We start from the raw sequence: 6,981 nt of genomic DNA, 5'->3' as shown, positions 1-6,981 counted from the left end.
GATCCCTTCCACTGTTCTTGAGCTCTTTGAAGTTAAAGAGTACATTGATTTAGAATTTGGTATCCTTGGAGCCTAGTAGCAAAGTACCTGGTACAAAGTAGTAGGTGCTTAATAAATATGGATTGAATGATTGATTACAGTAGCATTTAGACTAAAAAAACCTATAATTTGATTTTTTAGGACTCATTTAATATTATATTTGTAAAATTCTTACTGAATAATAAAATTAACTAAGAAATAACTCACTTTCAATGTGTGTGTGATTCATCCAACCAACACATTCTAAAATACAAATTATAGCCTCTTTTCTCCATGTTGTCATACTGCTATTATTTCAGCTGGACCTGAATGCTGTTATTATGGTATTAATTTCCTCATTTAAGTTTTACTGGAAACTTTTTTACTTATTACTATTAAGAATAATGTCAAAAACACTTTCAACTTACTCCATTAAGCAAAGCAACCATTGCTTTTAGCATTTTCCTTATGGTTCTTGAAATATTATGTCTTTTTCAAAAGGCTTATTCCAGTAAGACTGAGGTTTGCTCAGATGTTCACTTTAAATGAGTGGTTTAATCCATAAGATCTATAAGTACTATCAGAATATTTATGTGGGAAAACATTTCCATACTTGAGGAAACCTATTTTAAACCTCTGAGTAGGAATCTTGTTTCCAATGAATTTTTAGATATTAAAAAATGTCAAAATAGTATATATGTGTGTGTGTGTGTGTGTATGTGTGTTTAAGTAATTCGCCTAATATATATATATACACACACACTCACACACACACGCATATATATATTTGCTCTGGATTATTGAATATTATAATAAATAAATACCACTTGCATAATAATCATCCAGAAACACTTGTTCTACATCTGACATACTCAATGAGGATATATAAGAAGGACGAAGAAATATTATAGAGGAGTTAAGAGAGCAAGTCTTTGAAATTTGACATTGATGGATTTAACTCAGCTTTGCTACTTGAGCTATGTGATCTTAAGTCCTAGATGTCCCTGAGCCTCAGTTTTCTTCTCTGTAAAATGGGGATAAAATGGCATGTATTCCACAGTATGAATGTGAGCACGAAGAGGTTAATCATAAAATGCATGTGACATATATCCCATATCAAAGAGCACTCAATAAGCAATAATTTATTTATTTATAAGTTTTTATAAGTAAATTTATTGAGCTCTTATCATGGCCTAGACAATATGTTAAATATCCTATGGGACAATGTTAACTTCCTTTGTCCTATCAATAATCTTGAGATCTTGAGGTGACAAGAATAGAGAGGAAACTAGGGCTTTATGTAAATGGTAGGTTCAGGGTCAAAGACTTGTCACACTGCAGCTACTTCTGTCCTTGTCCCTAAAGTGCTTACAACCCAATTGGAGAGAAAAACAAATAAACAAAAACTCAGTGGAATAATAAATTCAGTGGCACTGAAGCTATCAATTGGATTTTTTCTATGTGTCAGGCATTTTAAAAATCCTTTAAACACTATACATTAGTTGTTACCATTATCCCTATTTACAGACGAGGTAACCAAGGCAAAGAAAGTTTAAGTAATTCGCCCAATATATACATCCAATAAGTGTCCTAATAATCTCAAAGCTGGAATTTTAACTCAAGCAGTATAGTTCAAGAGACTGTGTGCTAACCATCAGCACACACACTGCTACAGCACAAAAATATCATTATGTCCAGTACACTGTGTGGAACAACAAAAGGATAGGTGACAATTTAGGTGAGGAAGAGAAGAAGAGCTTGTGCTAGATCTTAAACAGGAGGAAATTTAGATAAATGAAAAAGAGCAAGGAGAACAGTTCAGGAAGGTGGACTAACGTCAAATGGTGGAATTGGCAGTATAAACACTTCCATTCTATTACAGTAAACAGAACTGTACACTTATTGATGAAAGTATCTGAACACTGCAGCACCAACTTGGAAAGACAGAACTGTTGAGCAAAGCATCCCAAGAGCCTTCAAGTAGGCAGCGGAATTGAGTGGGCAGATATTGAAAGAAAACATGGATGACTGACAGGTAGAGTTGGCTCAATCTATTACTTTTCTTGAAATCCTCTCAAGGGTCATCATTAAGTGACAAGCTCATTGAACTTCACATGAGAATCCACAGGATTAGAAAAATGAACTCATATCAAAAAGTATATTGGAAGAGACCAAAGGAATCTGAAAATGAAAGTGACAGTGCTTTTTTTTTTTTTTAATCAAAGTTCTTAAATGGTCGTGCAAAGTCATGAAGCTAATTTATTACTCCAGTGACCATCTTATGTCCTGAGCAGTTGACTTTCATTTTTAATTGTAATTTGCCTTTAAGACTCCACTGAAGCTTTGTTTCTGTCTCCACTTAATTCCTATTTTAGAAGGACATTCACCATAGCTGTAGTTACCTCAGCAGTGTTCTCTGGTAGAATTATTTCCCAGTGGAATTATCTGATGCTGAGTCGTAGGCTCCATTTGCATCTATGTTCTGATGTATCCTCACAGCTATTTTTTTCTTTTTTTTTTTTATCATTTACAGAGTTCTTTTGGCGATCATTCTCATGAGTAATAAGTTAATTCTCTTTATAGTTTTATAACCAAAACATTAACCAATTGAATGAATTCAATTTTTGAGAAATTAAAAACTAAGCAGTCTTATCATCTCTCTCGATGGTCTGCAATCTATATTGGTGTAAAGATTAGGACCGTTAAGGCATAGTGGAAATCATCAATATCACCATTATCGTCATGACTCTGTCAGTGACATCATCATCACCACCATCATCATTATCATCATCATTAATCATTGTAGGCTCATAAACTGTAATTCCAGAATCTTTACAGATCCTTACTTTTTTACAAGCTTCTTGATAAGAAAAATTATAATTATTATTCCTACTTACCAGATGTAAAATGAGGCTTTGGTAACTCATGCAAAATCACATTTCTGGTTTGCGGAAGAGAAAGCTGAAATTTTACCAAAGTTTGCCTTTCTGAATCTTGTTTTCTCTTTCTACTCTACATTTTAGTGTTTTTTTTTTACCAGCCTCAAACTGGAACCTGGATCCATTTCCTGGGTCCCAAGAAAGAGTATTTCTCATAGCCATAAATTAAGCTAATTCAGGGTTTCTTATATCTGTACTTTTGGTGTTTTGGACTAGATAATGCTTTTTTGGGGTGTCATCTATATTATAGGTTGTTTAGCAGTATCCCTGGCTTCTACTGTCCAAATGCCAGTAGTACCCCTCCCTAGTTGTGGCAGCTATAAATGTTTTTAGACATTCCCAAATGTTCCCTGGCGGTCAAAAGCATTCTGATTGAGAGGCACTGAGCTAACATCTTGGAAAGTGTTAGCTTCTCAGGAATAGAAGACTTATTTCTCCCAGAGGCATTTCCAAAGAACTGATTTCATAATGACGGAAATTTTAGGCATTTCCACAGACAAGAGGGAAGCTAGTTTTAAGTGTGGGTAGATGCAAGAGAATTTTCTTGATGCTCTTGAAAAACATATTTTTCCTAAGCAATCACAAGGCAGATGTTGATGTGGGCATTAAAAAATGTAAAAAAAAAATGAACAACTAAACATGATTGTCCAAATATATAATCTTACTTACTATGAACTTCTCTCACTCAACTCAAAATTTTATGGAAATTGATACATCTCATTTAACTAATTCAATTTTGAAAACAACTATTTTAACTAATTTAAAAAGTGAATAATTATAGACATTTTGGAAAACATATTACACAGTAAAATAACCATTTGTCCCCCAAATAAATTATTGTTTAAATTTGACGCATTTCCTCCTCTTTAGGGATTTTCGTTGTTGTTATTGGTGTGTGTGTGTGTGTGTGTGTGTGTGTGTGTGTGTGTGTGATAATAGTAGTGCCTTTCTTACTGGGCTGTTTTAATTCTCATTTAGTGTTTAACACATTGCCTGGTACATAGTATAGACTCTGTTTGTCGTGCTTGCTATTTTCAGTGTTATTATCTTGTAATTACATGTTTTATGAAAACTTTGCATCATGTGAATGTGTCATAATCTATTTAACTTTCCACCTATTTTGTGGCATTTAGATTATTTCAAACAATAATAAATCATTTTTGAACTCCAAACATACTATAAAGTAGTAGTTGCTTTATGGATACTTCCAGATGAAAAGGCGGGGAGACTTTTCAAATGCCAGGCAATTAATCAGTAAAACAATATCTTCATATCTGACCATTTGTCCATTCTCCTCCCAATGTGAGCTTCTAGCAAAAATAAGCATTGAGATAGAAATGTATTTGTTGTTCAGGTAGGATGTGCTGTGCATTTGAATCTTCCTTTTGAAATGATCAGAACACCTGTAAAGTATTTGGATATTTTATATATCTTTTTGATTCGACTGTGACAATCTTAGGAAAACAAATAAAATGGCTATTAACCAACACAATTCTACACGATATGGAAAATGAAAATAGCTTCAGGAAGTTGTTCAATTTGGAACTCAGTCAACAGCTTGGACATTGGGCCAATGAGATGTGAAACAGTGTCTTCAAACCAGCGGTTTCTCCGTTCAGAGCTTATCAGGCTTTGCTGACTAATAGCTGTGGCTCAGGAAAGGTGTCTCTTTGCCTAAGTTAATGGCAAGTATTTGCTTTAAATTGGTTTTAACATGTATTATGATTAGGAATTATGAGTAAGAAGCAGGCAATTGGGGTGAGGATGTTTCTTTCCTGGATATCAGGAAATTTGTTTTTTTGAAACCTCTGCATTAAACTTATTCTGGGACTTAGACTGTGTTTTCTCTTCTCTAACAAATGAGAGTGGAATTAAATCACTTACAAGTCCTCTTAACATTTCCTCATTTTGAATTTTTCAGTTTTGTTGAACAAATGTATTCAATTCCTTGCATGTAGATTGAGAAAAGTAGGTTATTAGTATATTAAACTTGTCAGAAAAGAGATCAGAGAAGGCCCTCAGTAAAGATCACAGCTTTTAAAGTAAGATTCAGGTGACTCAAAGGATTTCAATCTATGAGACTGAAAGAAAAGACTGGACAGTAATGGTGGTCTACTTTGAGGCACAGACACCAAATGCAAAAGTTACTTAACAAAAAGACTATAAAGAATATCTGCTGGACAATTGGAAAAATCCAATGGTTTGAAGTCTCAAATTCCTCTTCCCACATTGATTGCATTTTCTATTGGATCAGCTAAAATAATTGGAAATAGCAGAAGCTAATGAACCCACATTATATCTGCTTCTCAGTCTGTGCTCCATGTCAGAGAGCACACCCCACTAATAACAATGGACCTTGTATCTTTAACTTTGATCAGAGTATTGCTCAGTCTGGCTATTCTTAATACCTATAAATATAACAGAAAAAACCCATGCGTTTATTTATTTATTCGTTAAAATTATCTGTTGATATCTATTCTATGCCAAATACTCTGCTGGACACTGGGGATGCCATAAAAATAATATTTATTTGGTTTCAAGAGCCTCTGCCTTCATGGGTCTTTGACCATGGTGAAAGAAGCAAATAATCAATCATTTAAACAAATGAATGCTGAATTGCAACCCTGAAAAATGTGTCAAATAATATGTTATTGTGGAAACACAAAATGGAGATAAGAGAAGCTTTCACTTCTTTACCAGAATAAAACCAGTAGGACAGCTCCAATGATTAGGTGTGTTTCAAGTGCTTTTTCCTCTTCTTTACTCAAGTCTCAGAGACTTTTGTGTGTGTGTGTGTGTGGGATAAAGTATGCATAGGCATATATAATCTACTGATGCTTTCTGCATGATTTGATATAGCACTTTACTCTTTAGGATTCCAAAAAAGTAAAAAGAAAACAAAATGATGAGATTTTAGTGTTGCAATATTGATTCTCACATCAGCATACAGCATACATTTCATTTTACCATACAGTAGATAGTTTTTAATTTGACCATAATTTAAAGGCAGAAAAGTATAGCTGAATGAATCTGGGCCTCATCAGGACTCAGTCCTATATTTAATTTACTACAGACTTATTGATCAGTATTCCATCCTTTAGAGAATCATGGGAAATCTCCTCTAGTTTGGCTCACTAATTCATCTATTTATTTGACCAATATTTAGGAAATACTTGTTTTGTTAGTTGTCAAGAAATCTAACATTGCAGAGATACACATCGTGTCTACCCTCAAGACACTTAATGTCAAATGCTTTCAAGAGGTAGTGGCAAAGCTCTCCAGTGGTTAAGACAAACAAATAGACATTTGGCCAAAATGGTGATTTTTTCCCCCCATTATATTATTTGCTTGTAATATTATAGCATGATGGAGAACGTTGTTAACAGTCAATTCTCTCAAGCTTGAAGATGCTCACAAAACTACTGACAACTGAGTTTTCGATTTTGGTTAGAAATTACACAAAGACAGGGAAACTAACCTGTTGTTATCATATGAATTCATTCCCATTCCTCAAGTAGTTTGCAATTTATTTTCACCCAACTGCTGTTAGTACTTCTGGGCAGGACATTAACATTTTATTTAATAGTATCCTCACATATCAGTTCATTAAGACTGCTATAAAATGTCAGGTAACTTTAGGATTTTGCATTAAAGTCTGGGTCTTAGATCAGAATCAGTCAATCAATAACAATGACAATAGCAAAGATTTAATAACAATAATGTTAATTTGTGTTATTAATTGAATATATATGCCAAATGCTACTGTAAACATTTTCCATGTGATTTTACTTTTCACAAGAAGTAAATATCATATAGCTTATAAAATGCAAAGCTAAATTCAAACTGAGGTCTGTTGAATTTCAAAATTCATTCTAATTATATTAGCATACTAACTACAAACAATAACTAAGGGCATTAGGAATTCTGACACTGCATCTACGCTTAGCCTATTTCTCATAGACATGGCAAAGGTGAGAGTAGGCAAACATGCCACCTTTGCATGTGTTTCGCTGCTTTGAATGAA

At 33.7% G+C, this 6,981-nt stretch overlaps 1 long non-coding RNA gene across 1 annotated transcript in view; it reads left to right on the top strand.

The window, feature by feature from the left end:
* LOC111741304 overlaps positions 1-6,981 on the top strand; it is a 21,943-nt gene that overhangs the window by 1,423 nt on the left and 13,539 nt on the right. Inside the window, exon 2 of the long non-coding RNA XR_002780961.1 lies at positions 1,901-2,053. This is a non-coding gene — a long non-coding RNA (uncharacterized LOC111741304). The remainder of the gene's footprint in view (positions 1-1,900; positions 2,054-6,981) is intronic.

The sequence above is a fragment of the Pteropus vampyrus genome, unplaced genomic scaffold (assembly GCF_000151845.1).
Source record: "Pteropus vampyrus isolate Shadow unplaced genomic scaffold, Pvam_2.0 Scaffold76, whole genome shotgun sequence".
Lineage (NCBI taxonomy): Eukaryota > Metazoa > Chordata > Mammalia > Chiroptera > Pteropodidae > Pteropus > Pteropus vampyrus.
Note: the sequence above shows the minus strand (reverse complement) of the source record. Positions and strands in the feature narration are given on the sequence as shown.